The 18,066-nt window shown below is 44.4% G+C and overlaps 1 protein-coding gene across 4 annotated transcripts in view; it reads right to left on the reverse strand.

Moving 5' to 3' along the window:
- Positions 1 to 15,695, reverse strand: part of pcbp4 (poly(rC) binding protein 4) — a 199,203-nt gene extending 183,508 nt beyond the window's left edge. For 2 of the 4 annotated variants that reach the window (XM_080892764.1, XM_080892766.1), the window contains exon 1: positions 14,951 to 15,234. The gene's annotated coding sequence lies outside the window, so the exon portion shown is untranslated. Of the gene's footprint in view, positions 1 to 14,950; positions 15,237 to 15,282; positions 15,514 to 15,614 lie in introns of those variants that run through there. The other 2 variants (XM_080892765.1, XM_080892768.1) reach the window with 2 other exon arrangements.
- Between the last annotated feature and the right edge of the window lie 2,371 nt (positions 15,696 to 18,066).

Below are 18,066 nucleotides of genomic sequence, written 5' to 3' on the forward strand. Positions count from 1 at the left end.
GAATATATGTGTTTGAATGAGTCATGCAAGGAGTAGATTTAATGAAGATTGATTAGTTTAAATACCCACGGTCAAGAAAATATGTGAAGAAGGGAGTGCAGGCAGGGTGGAGCGGGTGGAGACGAGTGTCAGGGGTGGTTTGGGACAGAAGGAGAGCAGCAAGGTTTAAAGATGGTGGTGAGAGCTGCTGTGGTGGCTGGGAGAGGGTGGAGGCCGAGCTGAAGATGTTCAGATGTTCACTGAGCAGCTTGGATCAGAAATGAGTCCATCAGAGGGACAGAGAGGAGAGGCTGAGAGGGTTTGGACATGTGCAGAGGAGGGAGGGTGGATGTGATGGACAAAGGATGATGAAGATGGAGCTGCCAGGCAGGAGGAGAAGAGCTCAGAGAAGATTCATGGGTGTAGTGAAGGAGGACATGCAGAGGGCTGGTGTGACTGAGTAAAAACACACGAAAGATGGAAAGCTTGGCTTAAGATAAGATGACATAACATAAGATAAGCTTTATTAGTCCCACGCGTGGGAAATTTGTTTTGTTACAGCAGTGGACAGTTCGAAGTTACATGGAAAATTAGAAAAACACTGGAATAAGTTATCAATAGATAATGTACACAACTGTACACAATAGAACAAAATAAAATACTTTATACAATCAAATAAAATCAGAGCACAAATGCTATATACAATTGAGTATAAAACAACGATGCCAGAAAAGAGTATTTTAGTATATTTATATACCACGCACACACACACACACACGCACACACACACGCACACGCACGCACGCACGCACACACACACGCACGCACACACACACACACACGCACACACGCACACACACACCAATCAAGAATGCAAAGCTACTAAAGGGAGAAAGTAAAGCTGGCAGTACAAAGACGACACTGTTGTGCTTCCCTGCACTTGTTCCTCTGTTTGCATGTTAGATTTCCTCCAGCACGTCAAACCCTTCTGTCCCTTCTGTGGGGCGATCGTGGCTCAAGAGTTGGGAGTTCGTCTTGTAATCGGAAGGTTGCCGGTTCGAGCCTCGGCTCCGACAGTCTCGGTCGTTGTGTGCTTGGGCAACGACCCGTTGCCTACTGGTGGTGGTCAGAGGGCCAGGTGGCGCCAGTGTCCGGCAGCCTTGCCTCCGCCCCAGGGTGGCTGTGGCTACCCTAAAGTGCTTTCCTTAGGGACTAGTAAAGCGCTATACAAATTCTGGTGAACAAACCTTCAGGTGTGGAAACTCATCACCAGCCGTGATCCTCCACACGGGTGGGTGGCTTTGTAGGAGAAGTCCACAGCCGCCCTTTAAGCAAGTTTGAAGCCACAGAGCACACAGTGTACGACCTGTCTGAACACGCCCGAGAAGATGACCTTGAATATGAGATCATCCAAATGTAATGAGTTTATTGTGCATTTTCTCTTCAGATGCCCACAGCTGGAGCGTTTTGATGACACCTCTTATTTCTGTGAGTCACTCTGTGACAGAGCTGTGCTTTCAAAAACCAACAAATCTCCCCTTTACTTCTCCAACGTTCACCTTTATTTACTGCAATGCAGCTCCGGCAAAGATGTCAGAATAGTGACGGTGTCTGGCCCGTGATGATGAGAAACAAGAAAGAAAGCAGCCGTTTTATCCCACAACACCCGCTGCTGTCAGACTCCTGCTGCAGAGCCCAGAACCTCAGTCTGAAGCTGTCTGATCTATTTCTGACTCCTTGTTCTACTTCATAATGTTTGTGTCTGAATTCACGAATATGCTGCGTTACACTTTTTGTGATGCAGGTTGTGCGTGAACATTATCAAATTTCTGTTCTTCAACCAGGGAGACGAACCCTCCTGCAATAAAGCTACATCTGAAACCCTCACACACCTCTGCTGCCACCTCCACCTGTGTGAAAGAAAGCAAAGAACAGAGCAAAGCCAATGCTCACCCTTTAAAAACAGGTTAGGTTAAAGAAGAGAGCACAATTTTGGGGGCTTTTCTGAGGTAGAAGGCCACTAAAGTTTGCAGCACAGACGATACACAGGAGACTTGGTGGGCATCGACATCAAAGCTCATGTCCTGGATTCCAGATAAAAGCCTGGAAATACTTGGATGGTAAAATAAAGTTTAAAGCACCCAAACACAGAGCTTTGCTCGTCCAAGGAAGCTTTGTGTTGGGAAAAAAAGAAACAAATCGATGCGAGTGTGTTTACCCCACAAGATCCTACAGCGTCACGCTTCTGAAAGATGAATTTCTTTAAGTGGAGTCGAGATAAAAACGATAAAGCGTTTCCTCAAGAAACCCCTGCAGTGCAAGCAACGTCATTAAAAGCTCCGACACAGAGCCTCCAAGTTCAGCTCCGCTCTTTGTTTCTGTACGTTTATGACACTCGCAGCAGGTAACGGCCTCAAACGCACATTTCTGCACGTGAAGAAGTCATAAGAAAAATGTGACAATCGAGTCACCTCAGCTTCATGAAAACTAAAAGAATCCATAAAATGAGGAAATGCAAATAAAAAGGTTTGTGTGTGAAAAGTGACGCACGAGAACAACATGTTTCAGTACAACAAGGTTTCATATCGAGCTGTCAATGCACACGACAACATTCTCCTTCTGTTAGAGCGAGACACAAACTTTAGTCCTGAAAGAAATATCTGATTCTTCGGTTCTTGAATGCGTCACTAAATCCACCAGAGAGACTCAAACTTTGTCTTTCTGCTGTTTAATATTACACAGGTGGTCCACGGCAGGTCTTAAGAGACTTTAAAAGAAACTGTCTGAGCACAAAGCTCCGGACATCTTTTCAAAGTGAAAAAGAAAATATTGGAGTGAAAGACATCTGCAGGGTGAGATGTTAATGAAAGGAATCCCTCTATCTTTCAGCCTGATGTCCAACACTGCAGATATGCTTTTGGTGACCCCCCCAGACCGCTCTCACCCACTGGGACACAAACACAGGACTTTAGCAGTGGCTCCTTTGATTCCTGTGAGTCTCACCGTGGTTGTGACGGTCGGGCTCGTTGCGTTTCAGACGGGCGGCTGGATTGGCCGAGTCGACGTGGGCTCTCAGTCGTGTTCTGTGAGCTGCTCCTCAGCAGATTAACCTGGTAGGTGCTGTGTGTCAAAGCAACGTGTCCGAATGTTGAGTATCAACGAGCGTAGAGATCTTATCCTCTTCACCTTTCAGTGGAATGGAAAGAGTACGCCCCGAGGCGGGTCAACATTTTCCATTATTTACCAGATGCTTAAAAAAGAAAAAGCACACTTTTCCAAGCCGAGCAGTCCACGCAGAGTCTTCTTAAACTGCAAACAGTGCACTCATCACTGCTACTCTTACCCATCGGTCCATATACAGTGACTGGGAGAGGGGGGCAGGATGAGAGAGACCAGCATATCGCAGTGAGCTGCAGGGCGGTGCGGCGATGCTGCCTCTTGGGTGTATGCAGAGTCGGAGACCACACCAAAGTCCTCCAAGAAACGTGGATTCAGAAAATCTTTTTTCTTGAGAATCTCAACATGCTTTTTCCCTTTTTCTGGTTCATCTGTTTAATTTCACACAGTTCCTCAGTTATTCTGGATGTAACCTGCTAACCTCACTGTCCCCTCAGAGTCCACCTCACGCTCAGTCCTGTTACTGTGACTGAATTCAGATCATGAGGTTGGATTCACTCAGCAGCAGCTCCTCTGACACACACGGTGCTGACATGCGTGTGCTGCGGAGGGAACATCTCGTTACAGCACACGCAGCTCGAGCGTTTGCTGCCCTCGTCGTCTGTCGTCTCAGAGCTCTCTTTCCCCCTCAGGACTTTTGTGGATTTAATCAGAAAAAAATTAAGCGATCAGTGTTTCCCGTGGATTCTCCCGGGCCGTGGATTTCATGGAAAACAGCGAGCGGCCCTGACATTTTACGCACTCGCACATCCAGCGATTCAACTACCTCCCTGTTCGTTCACGTGTTCGCACACAAAGCAGGCCGGGTTAATTTGTTTACGCATCCCAGAAGCCACGTGGTCAGCCTCGGGCCACGGCTGCCCTGCACGATCCATATCTGCACCTTTGATGATCACAGAGTCTTCTCTCCGATTGGTTCCACGCACGCAGCGAGGTAACAAACGCACATGAAATCAACTCTCTGCAATTAGAAATACACAAGCAGACACGCTGCATCAGCCAGCTTTAGGCCCGAGAGCTCGCCGTCACCTTTCAACTCCATCGCAACAGCATAAATTAGCATGATCCCCAGAAACGTGCATGTCTGTGACTGTGTCCGCACAGTCTAATCACTGCGACTAAAACATACACGCTGTGGCTGCAACCCTTACACACCATCCTCATCACAACAGCCACTGGTGCATTCCTCGATGCTAACAACAACAGGCCACAGGCAGTGGACGCTTTGCCCCCCCCTCGCTCTCTCTCACTCTGTTTGTCTGCCCTATAAATAGCCCATTACTTTGAAATGCAAGTATGCTTCCTAAAATCTCCACCCCTCTCGCTCCGAGCGCGCTCCCTGGGACGCGCACACAGGCGACGCTCACCCATCTACAGCAGAGTCCAGATTAAACTCCTTTTAAAGCTCAGCGAGGTCGGAGCGGCAGCATCACTGGGCCGTTTGATGTGGCTGGTTGATATGCAGCCGGCAGTGTTTGGCTGACTGAGTGACTGAGTGGGAGCACGCCGTGCACCGAGAGCGAGGCCGCTTTAACTCGAGTGCGCTGTACAGACGGGAAGAACAGCCAGACGAAATCTGTCAAACTGCATCTTCTGTCACGTTCGGCTAAAAGCTGCAGCTTAACGCTAAACATCATCAAGTTATTACGAGGCTCCTCATAATTAGTTTTGTTTTAAAACAATAAGCCACATTCTCCGGCTCCAGCTTTGCTCTTCACTCGTTCTCTGCTGAGTTCTGAACTGACGGTCGTACAGACATGACTGAACACTTGGACTCTGACGGCATTGCAGTGCTGCATTACACGCCGAGTCTAAGAAATGAGATGAGCTGACACTAATTCATATGAGGTGACACGATCAGAGGCAAAGCTGCTTTGGCAAGAGTTAAAAATATTCCAGCTCGCTTTGTGTGAATCCTGAAAACCCATCAGCTGAGATTCTCCTGACACCACCAACCAGAGATGAACGACTAGCTCGCCGACTCCGATTGAGGGCAGCTGGGTCAGCGGCGCCGCTATGCAGGGACCAGGAAAACTAAATGTGAGAGATTGTTGGACTTCATGGGAAATTCTTAAAGTATTCCAACTATCAGCTACACTCATCCTCATCCAGCTGGTTGGTTTCCAACAACGCCATGTAAGCTCTCCCTCACATTAGAGGTGAACACAAAAATAGGTTTAGCATCCAGCGTCGATTAATGCTAACACACGCAGGTGGCTCGGTGTTCTTACAGAGTGTACAGGTAGGGCTGGATCAGGTGACCCTGAATCCTCCCTCAGTTATGCTGACATCACGCTCCAAAGCCCTATAGGTGTAGGCTGCCGGGGGTTCCCATGATGCACTGGGTGTTTCTTCTTCACTCACTATGTGTTAACAGTAGGGCTGCCACGATTAGTTGACTAGTCACGATTACGTCGACTATCAAAAGCGTCGACATGTCGTTTGAAGCTTTGTAAGATCCCAAAAGACGCAGGAATAAGTAGCAGGATTTAAGAGTGTAATAACGGACTGAAACAGAAGATGGCAGCACAGCATGTACAAGGATGCCAGCTGTTAAACCCCGTAGAAGAAGAAGCTGTGTCCCAGAATTCATAGCTCAGCACAGCTCAGTTTCCAACAATGGCGGCAGCTAGTTAGTTTTAATATTACTCTTATTAATCTTTCTGGGTCACAAAATAAACTTTTAACACACATTTTAGGCGAGAATGTAGCTGTGTAAACCTCAAATATCTGCTCAGTTTATCAAGACACCGCATATTTTCAAAAGCACTCCGACGTTTTCGGAGACGAGGCTGCTGAGGGATTCCCATGATGCACTGGGTGTTTCTTCTTCACTCACTATGTGTTAATAGACCTCTCTGCATTGAATCATATATGTTATTAATCTCTGTCTCTCTTCCACAGCATGTCTTCATCCTGTCTTCCTTCTCTCACCCCAACCAATCACAGCAGATGGCCCCGCCCCTCGCTGAGCCTGGTTTTGCCAGAGGTTTCTTCCTGTTAAAAGGGAGTTTTTCCTTCCCACTGTCACCAAAGTGCTTGATCATAGGGGGTCATATGATTGTTGGGTTTTTCTCTGTATGTGTTATTGCAGGGTTAACCTTACAATCCGGTCGTTAAGTGATGACGTGACGAATCCTACTTGCGGGCCTAAAGTAGTCTGCGTTTAATATGGCTTTTGTGTTGTTAACATGTTTGGTGGTCAGAGGGCCCGGTGGCGCCAGTGTCCGGCAGCCTCGCCTCTGTCAGTGCGCCCCAGGGTGGCTGTGGCTACATTGTAGCTTGCCATCACCAGTGTGTGAATGTGTGTGTGTGAATGGGTGGATGACAGGTTGTGTAAAGCGCTTTGGGGTCCTTAGGGACTAGAAAAGCGCTATACAAATACAGGCCATTTACCATTTAATGTTTTGTATTTTCTTCTATTTAATCTCAAAAAGCTCCTAAAACAGTCAGTGATCACTGTTGACCTCCCTCGGCTTTTATTACCACTAATCATTTATTTAAGCTCAGTTTTTAAAACCTTAGGATGTAACTACAGCCCAGCCCATGCAGCAGTATATGAATGACTAACCTCGTATTGTGGATGGATTATCTCAGTTCAATTCAATTTAATTCAATTTTATTTATATAGCGCCAAATCACAACAAAAGTCGCCTCAAGGCGCTTCATAGATACAGAGAAAAACCCAACAATCATATGACCCCCTATGAGCAAGCACTTTGGCGACAGTGGGAAGGAAAAACTCCCTTTTAACAGGAAGAAACCTCCGGCAGAACCAGGCTCAGGGAGGGGCGGGGCCATCTGCTGTGATTGGTGGGGTGAGAGAAGGAAGACAGGATAAAGACATGCTGTGGAAGAGAGACAGAGATTAATAACAGATATGATTCAATGCAGAGAGGTCTGTTAACACATAGTGAGTGAGAAAGGTGACTGGAAAGGAAAAACTCAATGCATCATGGGAATCCCCCGGCAGCCTACGTCTATTGCAGCATAACTAAGGGAGGATTCAGGGTCACCTGGTCCAGCCCTAACTATATGCTTTCGCAAAAAGGAAAGTTTGAAGCCTAATCTTAAAAGTAGAGATAGTGTCTGTCTCCTGAATCCAAACTGGAAGCTGGTTCCACAGAAGAGGGGCCTGAAAACTGAAGGCTCTGCCTCCCATTCTACTTTTAAATACTCTAGGAACAACAAGTAGGCCTGCAGAGCGAGAGCGAAGTGCTCTAATAGGGTGATATGGTACTACAAGGTCATTAAGATAAGATGGGGCCTGATTATTTAAGACCTTGTATGTGAGGAGCAGGATTTTGAATTCTGGATTTAACAGGAAGCCAAAACAGGAGAAATATGCTCTCTCTTTCTAGTCCCTGTCAGGACTCTTGCTGCAGCATTTTGGATCAGTTGAAGGCTTTTCAGGGAGTTTTTTGGACATCCTGATAATAATGAATTACAGTCGTCCAGCCTGGAAGTAATAAATGCATGAACTAGTTTTTCAGCGTCACTCTGAGACAGGATATTTCTAATTTTAGAGATGTTGCGCAAATGGAAGAAAGCAGTCTTACATATTTGTTTAATATGTGCGTTGAAGGACATGTCCTGGTCAAAAATGACTCCAAGGTTCCTCACCGCGTTACTGGAGGCCAAGGTAATGCCATCCAGAGGAAGAATCTGGTTAGATACCATATTTCTAAGCTTTTCAGGGCCGAGTACAATAACCTCAGTTTTATCTGAATTAAGAAGCAGAAAGTTAGTGGCCATCCAGGTCTTTATGTCTTTAAGACATTCCTGCAGTTTAACTAATTGGTGTGTGTTATCTGGCTTCATGGACAGATAGAGCTGGGTGTCATCGGCATAACAGTGTAAATGTATGCTATGTCTTCTAATGATGCTGCCTAAGGGAAGCATGTATAATGTAAACAGAATTGGTCCTAGCACTGAACCCTGTGGAACTCCATAATTAACCTCAGTGTGTGAAGAGGACTCTCCATTTACATGCACAAACTGGAGTCTATTAGATAGATATGATACAAACCACTGCAGTGCAGTACCTGTAATACCTACAGCATGTTCTAATCGCTCTAATAGGATATTATGGTCGACAGTATCGAACGCTGCACTGAGGTCTAGCAGGACAAGCACAGAGATGAGTCCACTGTCAGAGGCCATAAGAAGATCATTTGTAACCTTCACTAAAGCTGTTTCTGTGCTGTGATGAGCTCTGAAACCTGACTGAAACTCTTCAAATAAACCTCTGCAGATGATCTGTTAGCTGTTTGACAACTACTCTTTCAAGGATTTTTGATATGAAAGGAAGGTTGGAGATTGGCCTATAATTAGCTAAGACTGCTGGGTCTAGAGATGCTTTTTGAGTAAAGGTTTAACTACAGCCAGCTTGAAGGCCTGTGGTACATAGCCGATTATTAGAGATAGGTTGATCATATTTAAGATCGAAGAATTAATTAATGGCAGGACTTCTTTGAGCAGTTTTGTAGGAATGGGGTCTAAAAGACACGTTGATGGTTTGGAGGAAGTAATTATTGAAGTTAACTCAGAAAGATCAATTGGAGAAAAAGAGTCTAACTTAACATCAATGGTACTAAGAGTAGCTGTAGATAATATTACATCTGTGAGATGATTACTGGTAATTTTTTCTCTAATGATAAAAATTTTATTTGTGAAGAAGTTCATGAAGTCATTACTAGTTAACGTTAAAGGGATGGTTGGCTCAAAAGAGCTCTGACTGTTTCTCAGCCTGGCTACAGAGCTGAAGAGAAACCTGTGGTTGTTCTTATTTTCTTCAATCAGTGATGAATAGTAAGATGTTCTGGCTTTGCGGAGGGCTTTCTTATAAAGCAGCAAACTATTTCTCCAGGCTAAATGATGATCCTCTAGATTTGTGACACGCTATTTCCTCTCCAGCTTACGAGTCATCTGCTTTAGGCTACGTGTTTGAGAATTATACCACGGAGTCAGGTACTTCTGATTAGAGACCTTAGTTTTCACAGGAGCTACAGTATCCAGAGTCGTACGTAGTGAGGAGGTGAAATTATTAACAAGATAATCGACCTCTGTTGGGGTAGCGTTCAGATAGCTGCTCTGCTCTGTGTTGGTACAGGGCATTGAAGATGATAACAGTGGGTGGATTATATTCTTAAACTTAGTTACAGCGCTTTCAGAAAGACATCTACTTTGATAAAGTCTACTCTCCACCGCTGTGTAATCAATTATTGTAAATGTAAATGTTATCAGGAAATGATCAGACAGCAGAGGGTTTTCAGGAAACACTGTTAAATGTTCAGTTTCTATGCCATATGTTAAAACAAGATCTAGAGTGTGATTAAAGTGGTGGGTGGGTTCTTTTACATTTTGAGAGAAGCCAGTTGAGTCTAATAACAGATTAAATGCCATGTTGAGGCTGTCATTTTTAGCATCTACATGGATGTTAAAATCACCCACAATAATTATTTTATCTGAGCTCAGAACTAAATTAGATATAAAGTCTGAGAAATCAGACAGAAACTCTGTGTAAGGCCCAGGTGGACGATAGATGATAACAAGTAAGACTGGTTTCTGAGTTTTACAGCTGGGGTGGACAATGTTAAGCATCAGGCTTTCAAATGAATTAAAAGTCTGTCTTGGTCTTTCATTAATTAACAGGCTGGTGTGAAAAATTGCTGCCACACCGCCCCCCCGGCCTGTGCTTCGAGGTTTCTGGTAGTTAGAATGACTCGGGGTGTTGATTCATTTAAACTAACATAATCATCCTGCTGCAACCAGGTTTCTGTAAGACAGAGTAAATCAATTTGTTGATCAATTATTAAGTCATGTACTAACAGAGACTTGGAGGAGAGAGACCTAATATTTAATAATCCACATTTCACTGTTTGTTGTTGTTCTCCTGGCTGAAGTTTGGTCCTTTTACAGCATCCTGCCATGCGATTACATTTGTTCCTGACCACTGAGAACACTCACGTTAACTTTTATCCAGTGGAAAAAAGTTAGCTTGTTTATATTATGCTAACATAGCTGTGTCGCTAGCGGTCACGTAGCACATCATTATATACCAGCTAGCCCAACTTCAGTAACCCTACAAACGTCACTGCTGTTTAGTTTTCTGTCTTCATTTATGTTGGAAGTGATAGCAGAGCTGTACGTTTTAATTTGTTTCCAAAACCCCGCAGTCAGGACATGCTATATTGTATTTAGATAGAAGCTAGCGAGCTAACTCCCTGCTAACTTCTAACTCCGTTAAATGTCATAAATTCCGTTTTCATGGATGCCTGGATGTTAAACTCAATTGTTACACCTGGTAGAGCAGAACGCTGATCATTTTATTAAAGATGAAAGACTTTAGACAGTTTTTCAACTCTCAGTGATGCCATAGTGATCGTTTGATATATGGACCTGCAGCGGAGTTTAGGCCCAGACACGGCTAGTGACGTCAGACTGAACGACTGGATATAAAATATATGTTGTTGTGATGTATCAATAAAACTGAATTGTGTTCAGACTGAGAGTAAAATTCAATTCTGGCCCACATTTCGGTTGTGTTTACGTCACACAGCTAACGTCCAAAACGTTCATTTTTCTGTGTTTTTAGGTTTTGTAAAATTGAAAGCTTCTAGATAAACATGAAAAGAAAATCATTTAGTATTAATTTATCGATATTTATTTATTTTCTGTCTCCTTTCAATGAATTATTGTCGTTTCGTGATGATGCACATGAATAAATGTGCAGCATGTTCATAAATAGTTAAAATTCTGATAAAGAGTTCAGTATGTTTACAAGAAATCGTTGATTGATCACAAAGCACAGGGTGACATCACCACAGGCTACAGAGGGAGGAGCTGCAAAGATCTGACCCGGTCACGTCCACAGCCGAGAGGCTCACGGGACCAAGTTTCAGGGCCAAAGATAATAAATAAATCATGGAGAATCATCGTTGTGTGGCTGATGGTGGATCCTCATCTCTGGTTTTTTCATGATGCATCAGGGTTTTGAACATTTCACAGTTGCAAAGCTTCCAACGCAACACGCCAACAACCAGCAGGTCTGCTTCGTTTCTCCAGAGCTCAAAGTCCTCCCATTCTCTGGGCTCATGTTGGGATTATTTTGGTTAAATTAAAAAAAAACAAACCAACAACTTTAAAAAAAAAAAAAAATAATAATAATAACAACATATTCACGAGTTCAGGCACAGAGAGCACGTAAGCTCGACACAGAGTCACCACGCAGCCGTCACGGTCACCATCAGTAAGCAGACATCCCCACACCGTTAGTTCCACAAAAACAAAACGTGCGTCCCGGGATCTGCAGGAGAACCCCCCCACAACCACCCGAGCTCGGCTTCACGGTTGATCCACGGTCACGCCAGCAGCAGCCAATGGAAAACTGCATTTCCCGTTCAAGGTGGTGATGTCATCACCTGGAGCCTGACTGAGATCATTTAAAATCTCGATGCAAACGTCTCACATTTTACTGCCTCATTTAGAGTTTAGTTGCGTTTGTATGCATTTTAAAAGGGTCCGTTCGTTCTTTGTAGATGAATAAATACTGTGGTGCGTTAGTGATGCTCATATTTAAATATTCAAATAAAGATGTTTATAAAAAGCCTCTTTGGTGTTACTTTAGAGAGTCGATGATGAAAACAATTTTAAACATTTAAATGGAATAATTTACTCTGAGTGGTTTTCTTACATGTTTAATTTGAATCCAAAGATTTTTTGGTTTTTTTCCAAAGAAAAGAAAAAAGATCTCAGACTTTTGTTGAAATGAATGCGCGCTGCGACACCCACAATGCTGTGCATAAAAATGAACATCTAATCAAAGGATTTTTGGACTAATAGAGGCGTTTGTAGTATCCGTAAGACACGTGTCTTGTTGATTTGTTGTGCACGTATCATTTAAAACACAAACTCAATCACATGACGCGAGATTTCAAAGCCAGATTTCTGAAAGCGCCGCCAGCTGTTGTCCTTCGTTACGTCCGACGCGCTGCACTAGTTTGTCGGCGCATCAGAGCCGATCTGACAACTTTTTAAGCCGTCTCTGGACCATCTGTGAGTGTGCGATACCACGATCAGCCACGCCAGACTGAAAAGGCATCGCTCGACATCCTCGACTAATCCAGCAGAAAGCAGCAGTGAAGATAAAGCAGGCAGAAGACTGATGTTCTCACCGGAAACTGGCCTCGTATTCTGTAAATGTGAGGCCCGCAGACGGACACGAGTTCACTGCGCTGCTGTCACATCGCACAATAAAGCGGCTTTTAAAGAGCTCAATAAAAGCTATTTGTAAAGACAAAAATAGACAGTTACTTCTGCTGACAGCAAAGAAATGGCTGCAAACCGCTGCGAAGCAGGCCTGGAGAAAAGCCCACAACAGCAGGCTGTCAGCGCTCAGCATCGGTCACAATATTCAACGTTTTATCCTGAAAAATCCTTAATAATATTTAGATTCATGTAATATTTTTACCCATGCCCATGTTTGTTACGTGTCTGTTATTGTAACAGCCTGATGGGTCAGAGGTGATGCAGGATCAGTCTGCTAGTTTGCATCAATTTCCAGAAAAGAAACCTGAAGTCAGATTTACATTTTGTAATTTTTTTTCTTGGAGTCCAAAAGTTCCCAAAAGTATTTTTATTATCCTACATCAGAAAATTAAGCCACAGGGTTTTGGGGAATGCCGGAGCTGCAGATGGGCCTCTGAACGCCCGCGAACAAACTCAAAACTAAACGAAACAAAAGAGAATCCAAATATGAGGAACACAGATGAGACGTGTGCGGGATGAAAACGCCAGAGTCTCAGAAAGAAAAGTATATCTTTACATGCTTGTAGAATATAGATTTTGCCTGTAATATCTCATTGCCTGCGTCTTACTGCGTATGTTGACACAGTAACTTTGTTTCGATTTTGAACAATACAACATAAATACATCAGGCAGTCACTCGAATTCCAGTGAAACAGCACGCAGCCTGCTTCTTATCGTTTCTACCTACAACTCACGGCCGTAGCTGAGAGAATCGGACTGAGCAGTAAATCAGCAGCTGAGAGGTGAGCCAAACATGTCAGCGCTATGTGGATAAAACATTAGGAGATCTCTCATAAAAAAGTTAAACCATCTACATTTTTCAGAAGTAGGATCTAAAGCCAAGCAAGCTGGTGTTCCTATGGAGGGCTTCCCAACCAATGAAACGTACCGCAGCACCTCAACAGTCTCATCCGAGGCCCAGTGAACAAAAACCAGCCCGTATGAAGGTGAAGGTCACCGTGCTTTGAAAAAGCCTGATCGTTGCTAGGCTAGCAGGTGCTTTCATCCTGTCTTTTAATCAAGTCTTTGAGAGCTAATCAGCACTGGGATGGTTAATGGGCCCAGTTTATCCTGCAGGGGTTTGTGAAGGTCGTGGACTGGGTTCAGTCACAAGAGCAGGGACAACAGTGTTTGTCTGCAAACACTGAGCGTCGCATTAATAAACTGCTTGGTCAGTTTTTGCCGAGCTTTGTTGTGTTTCCTTTTAATATTTCTGTGTAACTCAAACTGTTTGAATCTGCTTGGACTGTCGGTTTGTTGATTCTGAACATTTGAAGCAGTTTCCCAAAACATTTTTTTTTTTTTTAAAAAGGGAGAAAATGTTGCAGCTTCTCAAACGTTAACTTTTATTTATTTATTTTTAACCATCTGGACTGTTTGGGGGAATCTGTTCCACAGTTTTAGAAATATAATGAATATTATTGCTTTATACCTTGACTGTGACCTGCTTCTAAAGTGCTGAGGGGAAAAACATGATCACTTCTCCCTCCTGTGAAGGCGGGAGAGCAGACACTGCAAAAGGTGAATAATCACAGATCGAGCCCACAGATGCTGCCTCCTGTAGAGATGGATATTTGCATATTTCCCACTGAAATACATCCCGGATCACTCTGACTCTTTCTGCGTGAGCTTACTTTCAGCTGAGGATTATAGCTCTCCAGTGAGGACACAACGAGATCAGACCATAGCAATTACTGAGCCACAGGCCCCCATAATGACACTAACACCCACACACTTCTGCACACACACACAGAAGCAGAAGGTAGGATGTGGTTTGAGCGTCTTGTCTCCAAACAAGGCTGCTGATGTAACAACCGAACATCTGTGAGCCTTGGAGCAGAAGCAGCCATATGCCACCCAAAATTCTGGAGGAGATGGTGGGAGTGTAGGTGGGGGTGTAAGTGCTGGTGTAAGTGTCTTCTATTAGAGGGGTCGATATGAGAGTGGGGTCAGTGGAGCCTCCGGGGGCCCACCTCAGATTACTCCTGTGAAGAGCGGCCAATCATTTCTACTCAAATCACAGGCAAAAAATCCTGTATGAGCGCGACCCCGTCACCTCTGCAGGCGTGCACGGCGGCACGCGGACTGTCCAGTGAGTGAAGTAAACACCGGGGGGGCGGATCCAGCGCTGATCGTTCCCAACAAACGGCTCGGATCCAAAGAGCCACCCAGCGCGCGCAAGCAGTGTCTCTCTCTCTCTCTCTCTCTCTCTCACACACACACACACACACACACACACACACACACACACACACACACACACACACACACACACACACACACACACCGCTCAGTTCTGTGCAAGTTAAAGTCAAACAGCCCGTGCACAACACCAAAGCTCCCACCGGTAACCCACTTCACGCGTTGCGCGTCCACACGAGAGCCCGGCGCTGTCTCGCGTGCGCGTGGCTCAGCAGCACGAAAACATTTTAAAGAAACGCTCAAAGCGAAACAAGATGAGGAAGGAAGGAAAGATTTCTCTTACCGTGCAAACGAGGAGGAAGCGAAGGAGAAATTATAAATCCTTAGTTTGTGCCCGCATTGTCGGACGGAGAAGGAGACGAGGAGGAGGAGCGGGCTGCTGCTGCTGCTGTGAGGAATAATCCGAATGTCAGTGACAATAAACCGGAGAGCAGAGGAAGAGGAGGAGGGGGCGCTACCACGTCCAATTAGAAACAGTGGGATTGATTGTTGCAGGAAATCAGGCAGTTAGTGTTCAGAGAAGTTCCACCCAGTCAGGATGGAAGTGAGTCGCTGAAGACTAAACACTGCCCCCTTTACATTTGATTCATAGAAATAAAGAGATGAGAAGCTAACCGTGAAGATGATCCCAGTGACCAAAGCCGGCCAGAGTTTTCATTCAGGCTCGCGTATGACGCACAGACTTCCTCCACTGTGCTGCTGAAGTCCACTCTGTGATGTGTGGAGCTGAGATTAGTGGGGCTGATTTCCATATTCAAAGCTGCTACACTCAGCATCTGCCTCCAGCTGCTGCCATCTAGCGTCGGTATAAGGTCATTAAACCGGGAGGAGTTACTGCTCTGGGCCCTAGCAGTGAATTCACAGGACATTTAATGCCAGCTACATTTACTGTGACCCTACTGTAAAGAAAATATACACAAACTCTACAATAAATTTACAATAATTACTTGCAACAGACTGTCGACCTGTCCCGGATGTAGCCTGCACCTCGACCTATGGTAGCGGGGATAGGCTCCACCCCCCCGCAGCCCTCATAAGGATAAGCGGAAGAGAACGGATGGATGGATGCTGTAAAATCCAGTTATAGCAACGTTTTGTAAATGGCGTTAATAGTTTTGTTAATTTCAGTAAAGTTACTGCAAACACTTTTTCCAACAAATGACTGGCATCCACGATGATCCATCCACGGTGCCTCTGTGTTCTCCCTGCGCCTGCATGGGTTGCGTGGCACACTGGCTTCATAGATGTGACGTCTCGGATACACAAGTAACAAGTAAACCTAATTTTAAAGTTTTTTTTCCTTTGTTTTTTAATTAATGCAGTTTTTTATGTCTCATTCATTACTGATTGTTATGGCTCCTGAACCTTTTATTTAGACGAGGGCTTCAAAATAACTGCCTGGAGATGTTTCAGTTATGCAGACAAATTGCAAGACGACTTTTTGACTTCTTTAAAGACCTGCAAACAGCACGTTTACAACAACTAGTAGAAGAAGCATTGTGCTAGATACTGTTATTATTCAAAGGAGCGTGAAAGTGTGCATTACAAACCACATCTAAAAGGTGTGTCACACGTGATGGTCACGTGTGAAGCCTGTGGGTTTGGAGTTATGTGCACATTAAGGTCAGTGCACCAGAACAGGATCAAGAAAGGACCAAAATATAAATCTGATGACTTTTAAAATGGTTTTTTTGTCAAATCAACATCCGAGTGAATCCCAGACAGACAGTGCTCCGTGTGAAATGTGAGTCAGTCAAAGTGGAATATTAAGTAAAATAATATTTTTATTTAAAAACAAAAAAGATTAAAATGCTGCTCAAACTAAATGTGCAGGTGAAAGCAGCCTCTCGCTGTCACATCGGCCCACAGGACTGGTTTTCTTTCTTAGCTGCTGTAATGACAGCGCTAGTTTCCTGAGTGGTGCAGTTCCTCCATTTATCTCTATTTGAGAAACGGGTGCAGAGATGAACTGTGCACATAACCAGAAGCTCTGCATGCAGTCGCACTAACTTCAGGGTCTGAAAGCAAATGAGAAACTTTATTAAAACCACCAGAATATCAAACCAATTCCAAGGGGAAGCCCCGCCCAGCCAGCGAATTCAGACCCAGACCCTTCATGCTGTGAGACAACAGGGCTGACCACTGGAACACAATGTCGCTAGTTTAATTTCCATCCATCCATCCATCCATTCGCTTCCGCTTATCCTTTTCAGGGTCGCGGGGGGCGCTGGAGCCTATCCCAGCTGTCATAGGGCGAGACTAGTTTAATTTGTTAAATCATTTTATGAAGCATCTTTATGAAATAATGGGCCCATTAGAGTCAGAGATGGGGATAAACTGGAGGATGTTCACTGGCATCACAAATGATTGTCTGATGATTCCTGTGTTCATGATGTCAGAAAGCTGAAGTGGCAGCTCGTGGTAAAGCGTCGTTTACATACTTCTGTGTACCTGACAGGTTATTACTGTATGTCTGAATTACAGAGCAGCTCTAAGAGGAAGAATAAAGAGCTCGAGCTCCACAGAGCCTCTGATGGAGGTCACAGATACAGGAACCCACCCACCAACACACTTAGTCCTGTGACAACAAACCATAAAATCTTCAAACAGGGCCGAGAGATGAGCGGCCACCTCCTGAACCCATAACTGATGTTGGAAATTGTCTCATATAAATGTCTTCTTCAAGGGCTTTCAGCAGAACGACTGCATGTCATCAAAGTCTGCACAATCCAACGATACGTTCGAGTCCGCAGCTGAACGGGAATCAGTCCTTCGTCTCTGAGTTTTATTACCCTGTCATCATCTGTCCTTGAAGCCCCCTCCTCCATCTGACCTTATTTCATATTTTCTGAGATCGTCTATCATTCAGCTCCTGTCGGTCACAATTGAGCCTCACAGTAACCACAGTAACCAAACGCTCGGTGTCAGTGTTTGGAATGAGCGGTGATTCATTTATTTAACTCTCCATAACACAACAAGTCTTTTATATTTTGATTAAAAAGAAGTCTTTTATATTTGGATCGTGAATGATAACACGATCAGGTAACGTTTCATCAGCAGCTTTTGTTTTCTGAGCTGATGGATCTCTCCAACTCTTTTCCAGCTATATCTTTCTAAGTTTGGGCTCTACTAGAGCAGCTTTGCATTATTCATATTGGGCAATAATCCTTTAATATCTTATCCAAGCCATGCTGTAGCCCTCAGCTCATCTTCTGTCTGAAAATAGCTATTTTGGCTCCTCCCCTTTTGAGGCTTCTGTGCCTGAGGTGACCGTGGTAAGGCCATCGCCTCTCTATGACATTATATAAAGCCAAGAACAGGCTGAAACCTGAGCGGAGGATGAGACAGGAAATGAGGAATAAGTCCTGTTTATCACACAAATACAGGAACACTTAACAC

The sequence above is a fragment of the Rhamphochromis sp. 'chilingali' genome (genome assembly GCF_963969265.1).
Source record: "Rhamphochromis sp. 'chilingali' genome assembly, chromosome: 9".
NCBI classification, from domain to species: domain Eukaryota; kingdom Metazoa; phylum Chordata; class Actinopteri; order Cichliformes; family Cichlidae; genus Rhamphochromis; species Rhamphochromis sp. 'chilingali'.